Here is a 16,345-nt window from a genome sequence, read left to right as displayed (position 1 = left end):
TTGAATTTATGGCCCCTCATCTGAAGTCTGAGCAAGAGGAAGGATTCCATCAGCAGTGAGCATACTTAATCCACTCCAAGCCTTAAATAACTCGATCAGATCTCTTCACAGGTGCCTAGTCTACAGCTGCTGAATTTTGCAAAATTGAAGCCTTTCCTGGTAAGAACACCCTTTTTTACCCCTTGCCAATTTTGTTGCTCTTCTTTCTCTGCTCGTTTCAACAGAACCACATTCTTCCTAAAATTAGGCTTCCAGACTTGTCTGCAATACTCAAAGTGTGACCTAACCATTGCCTTGCACAACTGGATAATCATCTCCTTATCCCTGCTGGAAAAATTCCTATATATCATTGATAAAACCACAAGTTGTCCTGGCAGTTTGTCTGCACTGCTCAGAGAACTTCACATCTGACTACACAATTATTCCCATCTCTTTTCCATTCTGCATTGTCCTGAGTTGGGACCACACAGTTGGTACATTAATGTTGTTGTTATTTGGCCATATTGCTATGGGGATATGTGGTGGTCAGTCCCTGACCTTTCTGCATCTTCCATATTTGGTGGTCACAGGCTCGAACCCCGGTCTGATCAAGACGATTGTGCTACGCATTGCTGCTGCTCCTGCCCACCTGGCTACAGAGGTGCCTGGTATGGTATATTAATCTAGGACTGCTGCTCCACATATAAAATATCTTGCATTTGTCAACATTAAACTTTAATTGCCACATCTCAGCCCATTTGTCTAATTTGTCAAGATTTATTGCAGTAGCACATCCTGATTACTGTGGTCAACTACCCTGCCAAATTTCATATTATCTGCAAACTTAGACATTAAGCTTGATATGCCTTTGTCACTATCATTAATAAATACAGGAACTCCCTGACTTACGTAATACTCAACTTACAGAAATTCGACTTTATGTAAGTTTTTGCCGGCCAGTGCAAACTTAAAAAAATCGTGGAAACATATTTTGCATCCCGCAGAAATAAATGGAGGTATCGTGAAAATATTGTAATATGAACCCAATAACACAGTGTTTTATTTATTTTTTTGTAATTCGTTCCAAGTCCTTTGAAGTTGAAAACTTTCGCTATATTACTAAGCTATTTATCTGTCTAAAAGCTAATATTTATAATGGAAATTACGCTACCCTTTCATCATTATCATATGTTCCCATTATAAGAATCAATTTTGAACGCCTTTGTGACATTTTTCTAAAACACGTTTCTGGAGGTCACGACCTCCAGAAACGTGTTTAAATTAAATTATAAATGGGTAGTAAACTCGATCTAATTGCATTTGCGATAACCCACACATTTGCACCTGCAATTGTGTGGGTTTTTATGCTATTATGGTGAACTGTGTTCCCATATTAGCATAATAATAATAATTCTCCTTCACTGAAAACTTCAATCATATAAAAAACAAAATTTCAGAAACTTCTCTTTGTTCCTATTTATGTAATAGAATGATGAAAGGAAAGCAACCAACGAAAAGTGCAAGTGGTGATAGTGCCAGGAAATGAAACAAAATTGATGTAGAAATGAAGATGAAAATGATTAATAAGTACGAAGCAGGGCAAAGTTTTTAATCTATTGCAAGGGAAGGTCTTGCTGCTTCAACAGTGAATACTATTTTAAAGGACAGTGCACGTATAAAAGAACATGTCAAAGGATCAATGCACTTAAGATCAACAGTGATCACAAAACGGTGTTCAGGTGCTATATCGAAGATGGAACAGCTGTTAATAATAAGTAATGGAAAACCAAATTCAGAAGAGAGAGCTCCTGAGTCTAATGACCATTCAAGCAAAAGCAACAAGTATTTATAAAGATATTAAGGATAAGTATGGCGAGCCCAAACCCAAGTTCGTGGCAAGCAATGGGTGGTTTAATAGGTTCAAGCATCGCGCTGGTTTCCACAACGTTAAAATATGCGGTGAAGTCGCCAGTGCTGATTCTGCAGCTGCAGACAAATTTTGTGATGTCTTAGAAAAAATTATTGATGAAGGCGGCTATTCAACGCAGCAAATTTTTAACGGTGATGAGACTGCGCTGTATTAGAAAAAAAATGCCGGATCGAATATAAATTGCTAAAGAGGAAAAGACAATGCCAGGTTGCACGGCTTCAAAAGATAGGGCCATGCTTTTACTTGGGACTAATGCAGCACGAGATTACAGATTAAACCACTGCATGTGTACCATTCTGGAAATCCTAGTGCATTTAATAGTACCAATAAAGTCACCCTATCCGTGCATTTCCGATTGAACCAGAGACCATGGATAACAATATCTCTCTTTGAGGATTGGTTTAAATGCTGCTTCATTCCCGAGGTTGAAAAATATTATAAAGACAAGACTTTCCTTTCAAGATTTTGCTTCTATTAGATAATGCTACTGAACATCCTATGCATCTAGATGATAATGTTCCTGACATTCTACGCTCAGAATAAGCACTCTCAGGCGATTATTCTGAGCAAGAGGAAGAATCCTACCAGCATTGAGCATGCTCAAACCATTCAAGGCTTTATACACCTCAGTCAGATCACCTCGCAGGTGCCTAGTCTCCAGACGCCGTAATTTGAAAAACTTGTCTTTCTTTGTAAAAGCAACCTTTGTTCCATTCACTAATCTTGTTGCCCTTCTCTGTACTCGTTCCAACAGCTCTATGTCCTTAAAATGAGGCCTCCAGACCTGTATACAGTACTCAAGCTGTGGCCTGACCTTATACAAAGGGAAAATCACCTTCTTATCCCTGCTAGAAAAATTCCTGTACATCACTGACAAGACACGATGGGCTAGTCCTGCAGACTGTCTGCACTACTCAGAAAACTTCATATCTGCCGCACAATTACCCCCAAGGTTCAATCCGTGGCCCTTTCTTTTGGAACATTGTTCTGGACGAATTTCTGGCCTTGGATCTGCGCCCCGTGGAAAGCTTGGCCTTTGCAGATGACATGATTTTCCTTGTAAAAGGTAACTCACTAGTGGTTGTAGAGCGAAGAGCAAATGCCGCCTTCTTTCAGCTGCAGGAGTGGGCACTGCACATGCTCAAAATATTGCCTGAAAAAACCAAAAAAATACTTCTAAAAGGCAATTTGGACATAAGCAGACGTCCACAAATCAAAATTAACACAACCACTATAAAAATGATAACAGAACTAAAATATCTTGGAGTGGTCTTTGATTCAAAACTTAATTTTTTCCAACCTTTGATCTACTTGGTGAAGAAAGTGAGAAATTTAGCAGGTATGATTGCCAGGATCAGTCGAGCAGACTGGAGGGGCTCAAAAGAAAGGCCCTGGCGGTCATATACCATGCAATGTTCCTACCTGTTATCACCTATGGAGCCAGTGCGTGGTTCATCCGCTCGGCCATAGTATGAAATAGGAATAAATTAGAATCAATATTACTCACTATTACCAGAGCATGTCGCACAGTAAGCACACCTGCACTACAGTTGCTGGCCGGAACTCTCCCACTTTACCTGGAATTAGCCAAAAGAAGCTTATATTATAGATTTAAAAAGGGCATACCCACAGAATTTCTGGGGATAGCCCTTGACACAACCAACCCCTTCAATGATGAAAGAAAAAGAATAGCCACAAAGCTCCATGAGCTATGGCAAACAAAGTAGGAGCAGGAAACCAGAGGTCTGGTTACCAAACGGTTTCTGCTAGGTGTGTCAATGGTTAGCCCAGAGCCACCTAAGTGGTATGCTCCTGGACTTTTTACAACATTTATATTGACAGGTCACGACTCCCTAAAGGCGAAACAAACCTCCTTAGGCCTGACCGATGACCCAAACTGCACCTGTGGCAAAAGTGAAGACTGGGCACACATTCTATATGAATGTATAATATATGACATCCCCAGAACAGAGCTAATAGCACAGATTGGTCCCCTTCCCAGGGGAGAAGAAAATCTGTTCATCATAGAAGAGCAAAATTATAAAGCTTTTACATCTTTCGCAAAGAAAGTATTCGAAATGCACAGAGCAATCCAAAGAATGGCAATTCAGCCCCCCAGCAATTACACAATAATCAATAGTAAAATTGCCCAAGTTTTCCACCATGCCCAGACGACTTAAAAACTGTTAGGACAGCAGTATTCTGCACCCTGACAGAAACCTGATATAACAAAACTCCCCAGGACTACCCTGCCATGTGTAGGAACCTAGGGCCCCACACCAAATAAGTAACCATGCAGGGAAGGGAGATGTACAGGCAGCAAGGGAAGCAGATTAACTGAAAAATATCAGTAAGTTCTGAAAAATATCAGAAAGGGGATCAAATATAGAATGAAAGAAGAATAAATGAATGAAAAATAGAATGAATAGGCTGGGCACTGAGTGAACTAGGAATTATGGTAAAAGGTAATAAATGGCAGTTTTGGTGAAAGAGTGCGACCTAGCATGAGGGAATGGGAATGAGTGAAAGAGCAAATGTAATTGGCCGAAAGAATACAAAGGTAAAAATAACTTACATTACTTTACATATACTGTACTGACAAACATTTACTAACCACATAAACACTATATCACTGCATTCCCCCCCCCCTGGCCTGCAAAAAAAATAAATAAAAAATAAATATATATATATAAAAAAAAAGTAGAGTGAGAATGCAGATTATGAATGAAATAAATGTATGTTTCTCCCACCCCCCTCACCTGGTGGGTTTCCCACTGCCAGCTAACATATCCCACCCCCAGAATGGGATGGGCAGCTTGACCTTCATACCGGACTTGACACTCACGAAAACATTCTGCGGCTTTGCTGCCAACACACACCATTGGCGATCTGAACTGGGTACTCTAACCTGGTTCCCTTTAAAACCCCATCCCCAGGCAGGGGGGAAAAGGATCACTGTCTCCCCCTCCCTGTCTACCCCCAATACTTCGCCTGGTGGGGCTCGTCTCCACTGACCTCTTTGGGGATGCCTACTCTATCATCTCTATCCTCTTCTATCTGTTTTCCCCCCAGTTTTCAGTCTCCCCCCCTCACTAAATCGACCAAGGTACACCGTTAACAATGCCGCCGAATTCCTAGCCTCCACGTGGCAGGTTATGGGCAATGTCAGGCTCCACAAGGGGCCCGTGGGCCAATAAGCCGGTCAAATAATGGGCACAACATATCACACTGCACAGACACGGCCCACACACTATCAAGTCCAATTACACTGGCTTGACAGTGTACTGTCCTTGATACAGCGAAACACGCACAGATTTGGGAGAAATCCCAGGTGCCATTTGACACGAACATACCTTGTCAGTAGTACCAGAGAGTTGATACGTTACTCTGGGGTTACTGCTTCCCATATGTAGTATTCTCCATTTGTAAATGTTAAATTTCATTTGCCCCCTCTCAGCCCATCTGCTCAACTTTTCTAGATTCTGTTGCAGCAGCAGTGTACTGTCATTATTGTCATTAACAACCCTACAAACATTCGTATAGTCTGCAAACTTGGACATTAAGCCTGATACACCATCATCAATATCCACTAATAACATTAGTCGATGAAGAGCAGTGTCCATTGATTACCACTGTCTTATCCCACTCAACCATCCCTTTATCCATAGCAGCAATATGCCTCCAATGCCACACTGCTTCAATTTGTGCAGCAGTCTTCCATGTGCAACAGTATCAAAGGCCTTTCTAAGATCCAAATATATAATAAAAAAGTTATTCTTTGTATCCAGTTCCTTTGTGATTACATCATAGTATCCAATCAAATTGGTCAGACAAGGCTTTCCCTTAACAAAACCATGCTGTGTCCGAGCTATAACTGAAGTCTTGTCTAGATGATCCTGCAATGCTTCTTTAACCAGGGCCTCCATTAATTTCCCTGGAACAGAAGTTAAACTAACAGGTCTGTAATTACCTGTCTCCCTTTGATTCTCCTTTGTGGATTGCAGTCACATTTGCACATCTCCAGTCCATGGGCACCTCCCCTGAGTCCAGGGAAGCTCTCATAATTATGGCTAAGGGTTTGCTTACTTCCTTTGCTGCATCCTTTAACATAACTGGATATATTCTATCCACCTTTCTTATGTTTATTTTCAACAATTTCCCTCCACTTTACTCTCAGTTATTACAAGATTATCTAGCTTACTGCCAGAATTTAATACACCTCTGGCATTCTCCCCCCCCCCTGAATAACTCATGTGTGAATGTAGATGCAAAATATTCATTTAATTTGTTAGTTACCTGAGCAGGATCATCAATAGTTGAACAATCGATATCAACTGGACCAATCTGACTTATCCCCTTCCTTCTAGAGTTTACGTAAGTAAAGAACTCTTTGCTGTTTTTCTTTGCATCCTTTGCCTGCCTAACCTCCTTTGCGACTTGGTTACAGACCAGCTTATATCTATCATAGGCTTCTGTGTCACCTGTTATTTTATATGTATCCCATGCATTTTTCTTCTCTGTCACATGTCATAGCTTCCAAAATTAATTCTTTGAATGCTTCTCATTTTGAATTTGCTGTTGTTAACATCTTCAGTTGGCACGACCATATAGAATTTAAATACTCTCTCAGACCACCGTAGTCACCGTTATGAAAGCAAAAGCCCTTCCCTTTATCCTTGATGGTAGTTACCTCTTTGAGTAAATCACACTTCAGCACAATGTGATCACTGCCCCCTAGTGGTTCATTTATCTGCAGATTCTTAATGCATGAAGAATGACTACTGATAATCAGATCAAGAGTATTACTCCCTCTTATTGCCTCCCGAACTAGCTGCTGTAGAAAACAATCATCCAATAAATCCACAAAAGCCTTGCTAGTGTGTGAGTGACCAACCCATAAATTCCAGTCAATCTCTGGGAAATTAAAATCACCCCCCCCTTATAAGACACTCTGATTTACTGGCCCACTCTATTTCTCTGCACAACTGCTCATTATACTCATCAGATTCATTAGGCCTATAACACATACGCTCATTTTTCCATTCCCAGTGTTTATGTCACACCAGACTCAACATTGCATTGTCCACCAACATCAATTGGATGCACTTCCTTAGATTTTGTGTGTTTTTTAACTAACAGCATAAACCCCTCCTCCCTTCCTGTCCTACCTATCCTTTCTGTACACAGTGTACTCCCCAAATTCCAGTTCTGCACTTCTTATGTCTGTGTGACACAACGTCTCTGATATCCCAACAATATCTGCCTTTGATGTCTTGGCTAGTACTTCAAGCTCATTGATTTTACTACCTATACTCCTAGCATTGGTGTACATGCAAGTATACATGCACCTGTTTCTACTTTTAGTTACCCTAACACAGCTCATGTATTTACTTGTTCCACTATGACTACCAGCAGTCCTGGAAATCCCCATTGCTTGTTTTCTAGGCTGCTGCTCAAGTGCATTTCAATAGAAGCAGTGCAAGAATCACTTTCACCTCTCCCAGCAGCTAATTTTAATCTATTAGTCTGTCTCAATAGCAGTTTACTTACATTACTTATCCACTGACAAATTCAAAGGAAAAGTTTAATGAAACTCAAATAGTCACTCTCGATATTTCTAAGCTTTTGATGGTGTTTTGTATATAGGACTTCTAAAATTGGATTACCAGTTTTCTCTGTTCACTGCTCCCTGAGAGTGATGGTAGATGGCTGACTGACTTCTAACTTCTTCATTAATACTGTTGTTCCCCAAGGTTAATTCTTTCTCACACTCTTTTCTTTTTGTATATGAATGACCTTCTTCCAATGATTGCAAATCCTACCCACAGTAGTCAATAGGGACCCCCCACTTCTTATATTAGCCCAATCTGAAGAATAATTAACATAATCCTCCACCTCCTGCCTTGCAGCCATCCTGCAATCCATCTGAGGATTTTCTCTGTGATTTAAATGTGTTCCAGCGGAAAATAACTAACCAGGTTAATTAAACATGATTTTTCCTTTACAAAACCATGCTGTTCCCTTTAGAATTCCATTTCTATCTAAATGAACATGTAATGCATTCTTTCTCATAGCCTCTAAGATTTTCACTGCTATTAACGTTAGATTGACTAATCAGTAGTTACCTACTTTACTCTTAGCAACACTTTTACATATTGGTGATACATTGACACTTCTTAAACCCAAGGGAATAACTTTCTGAGCCTAGTGACAACTTCCTAATTAAATTCAATGGCTCAACCCACTTTCTTCTTGCCTCCCTCAAAATTACTGGACATATATGTCGTTGACTCCAGGAACCTTAATTGCCATTTTTATCAAAAGTTCTAAAAATAATCTGAAATTTCAATATTGCTAATTTTATGCTTTACAGTTTCATTTTTTTTCTTTTTTTTTTTTTTTTAATGAAAACCCCAAACACAAGAGGTATTAGAACCAATAGTACTTAGTACTGTGCTTGGGCTGGAGGTTGAGAAGATGAAAGAAGACATCTGTTGACATTAGACTTGAACTTCTGTAGACTGTAATTTTCAGGACATACATATAAAGGAAGGTTGTTAGAGAAAACGGCAGTTGAATGAATAAACGAGGAAGATGAAAAGTTGGTTCTGTGAGTTTGAAGTTGGAGAGTAAATGGATGTTGACTAGGGGGTGACACATGTTTGGACTGTTTTGAAAGACATAGTTATAGAGGCCAATTCAGCAGGAGTTATAGAGGCCAATTCAGAAGAACAGTGCCCATGGAAGTATCTGTAGAAAAGGCATGCAGCAGAAACAGTACATCTATGAGACAGCGGATGGAGAGACTCAGTTAGAGATGAGTCATTAATTAATCTAACTGCCCTCTTCTGAATGGAATCTAGAAGCCTCAGAGAGGTTTTTGGGGGCACCGGCCCAGATGTGGGAACAATATTCCATGGTAGGGCAGATCTGCGATTTGTACAGAGTGAACAGCTGTTTGGAAGAAAAGTAACGCTGAGAGCAAAAGAGAAAACCAAGTTTTTTAGATGCAGAGGAAGCAATATTTGTAATGTGCTTGTGCCAAGAGAGATTAGAAGTCAGGGTAATCCCCAAAAGAGATATATCAACTTGCTTAGAAATTGGAGTGTCACCAAAAATAAGTACAGCAGAAGAAGAATCCTTTTTGCGAGATATAAGACAGGACTGAGTTTAAGAAGGACTGAAATCAACTAAGTTGTCTTTGCCCTACTGGAGAATTACCCGGAGATCTGCATTTAAGGAATTGGTAGTGGATATTCGAGAAGTTTAAGCTGATTGAGCACGTCAAGGTTTCTAAGAATGGAAAGTGGAATGCAATGTGCTATCATCAGCAAAACTACGGATAGGATTTCCAGTAAATGGAATAAGGTCATTAATATACAAGAGTGGGGGAAAGAACTGAACCTTGGGGTACACCAGCACTAGTGGATAAGTTAGAAGACAGAGAGCCATCACCCTCAGTGAGCGATCAGAGAGAAAACTGGATAACCAATTACAAAAAACAGTTGGCAAACCATAAGATGGAAGCTTGTTTAGAAGACCTTTATGCCAAACATAATCAAAAGCCTTTGAGATGTCAAGAGCAACTGCTTATGTTTCACTGAACTTTTCCATAAATGGGTAACATAAGCCAGAATATCACCAGTGGATTGACACTGACGGAATCCATACTAGCAATCACTGATCAGATGGAAAGTTTCTACGTAGTTTAAGAGTTGGTGGTTAATTGTTCTGTAATTATATTATTATCCACAAGCCTGTTACTTATATAAAATCTTTATTATAAAAGTCTGGAGCTTTTATATAAAAGCTATAATTATATTTTAGTTATTCTCAGTCTTTTCTTTACGTTTAATTAACAAATGAAGGCTTCTCAGTCTTCATTTGGTAAGAAAACACGTCATCGTTGACCATTTTGATACAGTTTGTGATGTAATATGCAGGACATTAGAGAGATAACAGTTCAAGAGAGAGATAACAGCTCAAGTCTCTTGATGTTGTCTAGTTGTTGGGAGTCAACTTTCCTGAGATGCATTCTAAAAATTGGGCACATTCCGAGACAAATAATTTTTGGAGTCAGGAATTAGACAGATAACTGGATAACTAAAGACATTCTACCTAATGAATTTTTTTTTTTTTTTTTTTTTCGTTTGTTAAGAGAATTCTTTTTATCTCCTAAGTACCATTACACTCCCAAATATATGATAATATGTTTAATGTGAATATCTATCTACAGGGTGGTCCACAAGTAAGTAAACATGTTTGACTGTAAATAACATTGTTTTAAATATTTTAATTAATTTTAGCACAGTTCTGTTTTCTTAAATTTTTTAGCAACAAAAAAAAAAAAAAAAAAAAACAATTTTTCAAATAACTTATACATATTTCTGTGTATAAGCAGTTATTCAAAACTGTTTTATTACTTACAGACCACACTGTATTAAAACGTTTTGTGTAGTAGTAGTAGTAGTGGCATATGATCCAAGAAAGCAAGTGTATGAGCTTATGCAGCATCAGCCAAAAAAAAAAAAAAATCACACCATTCCCTCCAAATGCCTGTCCAGTTCCTCCTTAAATTTATTCAACATATCAACTTCCACAACGACAGATGGAAGTTTGTTCTAGATGTTAACCACCTGCTGGCTAAAGGCAAATTTCCACACATCTATTCTACATCTGTCCTTTCTTAATTTGAATTTATGCCTCCTTAGGTTTGTAATCTGAATGAGTGGAAGGATCCCATCAGAATTCAGCGTGCTGAACCCATTCAAGGCCTTATACACCTCAATCAGATCACTGCACAGGTGCCTAGTCTCCAGCCACTGCAATTTTCAGATCTTAAGCCTCTCCTGGTAAGAGGATCCCTTCATTCCCCCTCACCAATCTTGTTGCCCTTCTCTGTACACGCTCAAGTAAATCTACATCCTTCCTAAAATGAGGCCCCCAGACCTGTACGCAGTACTCAAGGTGTGGCCCGACCATTGCCTTATACAGAGGGACAATCACCTCCTTCTCCCTGCTAGCAAAATTGCTATATATCATTGACAAAACCCGATGACCTGCCCTGGCAGCCTGTCTGCATTGCTCAGAAAACTTCATATCTGACTGCACAATTAGTCCCAGGTCTTTTTCATTTTCTACCACCTTCAGTGTAGTACCACACAGTTGGTACGTTTCTCTGGGGTTACTTCTACCCATATGCAGTACTTTGCATTTGTCAAGGTTAAACTTCAGTTGCCACTTTTTAGCCCATCTGCCCAAATTATCTAGATCCTGTTGCAGTAGCACACTGCCATTGCTGTCATTAACAATCCTGCCAACCTTTGTATCATCTGCAAACTTCAAATAAAAACTTCAAAGAGTTTCAAATAATTAAACAGTTCTTCAAAATTTGCTTTATTGCCAAGAATATGTAACAAGGTTAAAGGTTCTTGCAAGTAGTATTTTTAATTATATTGAATTTGAACAAAAATCATGCCTCAGATCAGAGCAGCAAAGCAACGGGCTCAAGCTAGTGCGAGTGCCGTGTCTCTGGGGAAAATGGGGGGGGGGCTGTCCTTTGAGTCACAGCCCTGTGAGATGTATGACTTGTTTGATGTTTGCAGAACTATCAGGAACAGGACATGATATTGCCAAGTTGGATGTCTTTGTGTGTGTGCTTGATGTAAGGAGTGTGAGGATATTAGGTGCCAACTCAGCATTGTTATGAGCCTTTATGATAACTTGAAAAACAGGATGGATGCCTTGAAGGAATTAAACTGGGGCCCATCAAGTGCTTTGTTGCTCACATCAACACCAACGCTTGCACTTAATCATCAGGCAACATAATAGTTGTTGTATTTGTATTTTTTTTTTTTTTTTTGGTAAAAGGGCCTCTTGGGCCATATTGTGCCTGTTCATGATTTACTTATCACAAGTTTCACATATTATTAGGATCAAATGCTATTATACAAATTTAAGAGTTTCAAATAATTAAACAGTTCCTCAAAATTTGATTCATTGTCAAGAATATGTAACAAGGTTAAGGGTTCTTGCAAGTTGTATAAGGAGCTAAAGCTGTATTTTCTGACAGTTGAATTTTGGGGACATTCAATGAGAATATGCTTTATAGTTAGCTGCGACTGGCAAAAGAAACATAGAGGAGGGTTCATTCCCATAAGCAAATACAGATGAGTTGGATGCGAATGACTGATGCGGAGCCTTGCTAGAATCACTTTTTCTCATATGCTTCTCCTGAAACTAGATGCCCACATGAAGTTCTTTTTTATCTGCAAGTTTATTATTGATTTGAGTTTACCAGAAATAAGACCATTATTTCCTGCATATTGTTTTAATAATGGATTTGTAGTCAGTATTGGACACCTTGAGTTGACTGGAGGATCTAGAGTGGGGATGTTTACCAGATATTTTGCAGCGTCATCCGCACGTTCATTACTTGGGACGCCGAAAAGATCCAGCAGAATATAAACTGGTTGGCTGTTTGATAGTAAAATAATTTAGATTGGATCGCTTTAAGAATGGCATGAGAGGAAAAAAAAGGTAGATTGGATGGCAGTGATTGCACTTAAGGAGTCTATATATACACTGGTGTTCAAAGAAAGTGCATCACCTAGGAATTTCATATTTCTAACCCTTATTCGTGATAGTATGTTACATTAATGACTAGCATCGCAAATAGAAATATAAACAAAAGATATTTATTAATAGTTAAGGCTAACCAAAGTAATATTTTACAAGTGCTCTCAAAATATTCCAAAATGAGCATTTGCAATCTTTATACAACAGTTTTGGTAAACACGACAATCATGGCTGAAATGTTATCAGAAGCCCACAATTTGCTTCAGTTTATCATTTTAGGAAAACAAAATGAAACGTTCACCAGGTGCAAACTAATAGCATTAGCATTAGTAGAGGCATTTGATGCAAGAAAGCAAGCTTATGCAGCATCAGCCAAAAAAAACATAAATAAAAAATAACCACTTCCACGTCACCCCTCTGTTCGTTTGAAATACCTGTCCAGCTGAGCCTTAAACTTATTTAGGCTATCAACTTCCGCGACAAGGGATGGAAGTCTGTTCCACCAACCAACCACCCGCTGGCTAAAGGCAAATCTCCTCACGTCTATCCTACATTTGTCTTTCCTCAATTTGAATTTATGCCCTCTCAGGTGATTATTCTGAGCAAGAGAAAGAATCCCATCAGCATTGAGCATGCTCAAACCATTCAAGGCTTTATACACCTCTATCAGATCACCTCGCTGGTGCCTAGTCTCCAGACACTGTAATTTGCAAACTTAAGCCTTTCTTCGTAAGAGCACCCCTTTGTTCCATTCACTAATTTTGTTGCCCTTCTCTGCATCTCTACATCCTTCTTGAAATGAGGCCTCCAGACCTGTATACAGTACTCTAGGAGTGGCCTGACCATTGCCTTATACAAGGGAATAATCACCTCCTTATCCCTGCTAGAAAAATTCCTATATATCATTGACAATACACCATGAGCTACTCTTGCAGCCCATCTGCAATGCTCAGAGAACTTCATATCTGCCTCTACCAATGTCAGTGTAGTACCACAGAGTTATTATTCTTATTATTAGCTATATGGTACAAGGAAGCCTGAAGCTTATGCTGCACCAGTCAAAAAAAATAAAAAATCCCAAGTTACCCTGAGCGAGAGAGAGAGAGAGAGAAAAGAAAAGAAGAATGGAATCACCAAGAAAGAGAAGAATGATGATATCCAGCTCATGACCCTGGGTGTGCCAAGCCCATACTCACCAGATGTGAGCCCCTGGGGTGAGTTGATACGTTGCTCTGGGGTTGATGTTGTGTCCCATATGTAGTACTTTACATTTGTCAATGTTAAACTTCATTTGCCACCTCTCAGCCCATCTGCTCAACCTTTCCAGATCCTGTTGCAGTAGCATAATGTTAGTAGTGTATATCAGGCTTAATTACATTAAGCCTGATATACCATCATCAATATCATTTATAAATACAGAAAACAATAATGGACCCAATACTGAACCCCGAGGGACTCCACTAATAACATTAGTCCACGATGAGCAGTGTCCATTGATTACCACTCTCTGTCTTCTCCCCCTCAACCACCTCTTTATCCATAGCAGCAATTTGCCTCCAATGTCACACTGCTCCAATTTGTGCAGCAGTCTTCCATGTGCAACAGTATCAAAAGTCTTTCTAAGATCCAAGTATATAATATCAAAGTTATTCCCTGCATCCAGTTCTTTTGTGACTGCATCACAGTATCCAATGAAATTGGTCAGGCAAGACTTCCCCTTAACAAAACCATGCTGTGTCCCAGCAATAACTGAGGTCTTGTCTAGATGATCCTGCAGTGCTTCTTTAACCAGTGCCTCCATTAATTTTCCAAGAACAGAAGTTAAACTAACAGGTCTATAATTACTTGTGTTGCCCTTTGATCATCCTTTGTGAATTGGGGCCACATTTGCACATCTCCAGTCCATGGGTACTTCCCCTGAGTCCAAGAAAGCTCTCATAATTATGGCTAAGGGTTTGCTTACTTCCTTTGCTGCCTCCTTTAATATAACTGGATAGATCCCATCCTCCCCAGGTGCCTTTCTTGTGTTTATCTTCAACAATTTCTCCTCCACTTTACTCTCAGTTATTACAAGATTCTCTAGCTTACTGCCAGAGTTGAATACACCTCTGGCATTCCCCTCGCTGAATAACTCCTCATGTGTGAATGTCGATGCAAAATATTCATTTAGTTTGTTAGCTACCTGAGCAGGATCATCAACAGTTGATCCATCGATATCAAGTTGACCAATCTGATTCATCCCCTTCCTTCTAGAGTTTACATAAGTAAAGAACTCTTTGCTGTTTTTCTTTGCATGCCTTGCCAAAGATTTCTCATAATCTGCCTTCGCCTGCCTAACCTCCTTTGTAACTTGGTTACAGACCAACTTATATCTATCATAGGCTTCTGTGTCATGTGTTAATTTGGATGTATCCCATGCATTTTTCTTCTCTGCTATATGTCTCATTAGTTCATCTGACATCCACTTAGGCCTAAACCTTGAACAATATTTCTTAGTTGGTATGTAAAGCCTAGTAGCTTCCAAGATATGTTCTTTGAATGCTTCCCATTTTGAATTTGCTGTTGGTAACATCACCAGTTGGTCCCACTGTATAGAATTTAAATACTGTCTCAGTCCATCGTAGTCGCCTTTACGGAAGCAATAACCCTTCCCTTTACCCCTAATGGTAGTTACCTCTTTGAGTAAATCCCACTTCAGCACACTGTGATCACTGCCACCTAGTGGTTCATTTATCTGCAGATTCTTAATGCATGAAGAATCACTGCTGATAATCAGATCAAGAGTATTACTCCCTCTAGTTTCCTCCCGAACATGCTGATGTAGAAAACAATCATCCAATAAATCCACAAAAGCCCTGCTGGTGCGTGAGTAACCAGCCCCCAAATTCCAGTCAATATCTGGGAAATTAAAATCTCCCATTATAAGACTCTCTGATTTACTGGCCCACTCTATTTCCCTGTACAGTTTCTTATTATACTCGTCAGAGTCATTAGGCCTATAGCACACTCCTACTCTCAATTTTGATCTCCCAATGCTTATGTCACGACAAACTGACTCGACACTGCACTGTCCAGCGATGTCGACTGGCTTCACTTCCTTGGATTTTATGTATTTCTTAACTAATAGCATAACCCCTCCTCCCTTCCTATCCTTTCTGTAGACATTGTACTCCCAAAATTCCAGTTTTGCATTCCTTATATCTGGGTGACACCATGTCTCTGAAATCCCCACAATATCTGCCTTTGATGTTTTGAGCAATACCTCAAATTCATCAAATTTATTTACTAAACTCCTAGCATTGGTGTACATGCAAGTATACATGCACCCGTTCTTTTTCTTAGCTACCCTAACAGAAAGCATTTGTTTCCTTGTACCCCAATGATTCCCAGCAGTCTCTGAAATATCCTGCATCTTATTTTCCAGGCTGCGGCTCATTCCAATAGAAGCAGTGTAAGAATCACTCTTTCACCTCTGCCAGTGGCTACTGTTAATCTATTAGTCCTCGTATCCCCCAATCTAGCAGTTTTCCAACCCACCTAACACTGCCTCAATAGCATCAGCAAATATTCTTGCACTCCTTCTATTTAAGTGTATCGCATCCCTGTAGAAACAGTCTCTCCTGTTAACAAGTACAGACCAGGCTGAAAAAAATTCTACCCCTTGAGCCTTGCACAATCTTTCCAGGGCCGAATTGATCGACAGGGCTCTCATCATATACTCTCTCCTATCGTGTCTGGGCAGAATTGTAGACACTTTCAAATTCAAACTTAATTCACGGCTTTTTTTCAACAGTGACCTGTACTTGTTAAGTAATTCTGCCGGCCGGTCTCCTACTCTTAATATCATTAGTGCCAACG

At 39.6% G+C, this 16,345-nt stretch overlaps 1 protein-coding gene across 5 annotated transcripts in view; it reads right to left on the bottom strand.

Moving 5' to 3' along the window:
* The window catches only part of LOC150080216 (histone-lysine N-methyltransferase 2C-like), a 1,301,638-nt gene that overhangs the window by 196,133 nt on the left and 1,089,160 nt on the right, over positions 1-16,345 (bottom strand). The gene's annotated exons all lie outside the window — the stretch shown is intronic.

Source organism: Mastigoproctus giganteus, chromosome 9, assembly GCF_048544385.1.
Source record: "Mastigoproctus giganteus isolate SK-2022 chromosome 9, ASM4854438v1, whole genome shotgun sequence".
Lineage (NCBI taxonomy): Eukaryota > Metazoa > Arthropoda > Arachnida > Uropygi > Thelyphonidae > Mastigoproctus > Mastigoproctus giganteus.
This window is presented reverse-complemented; position numbering and strand designations above follow the sequence as displayed.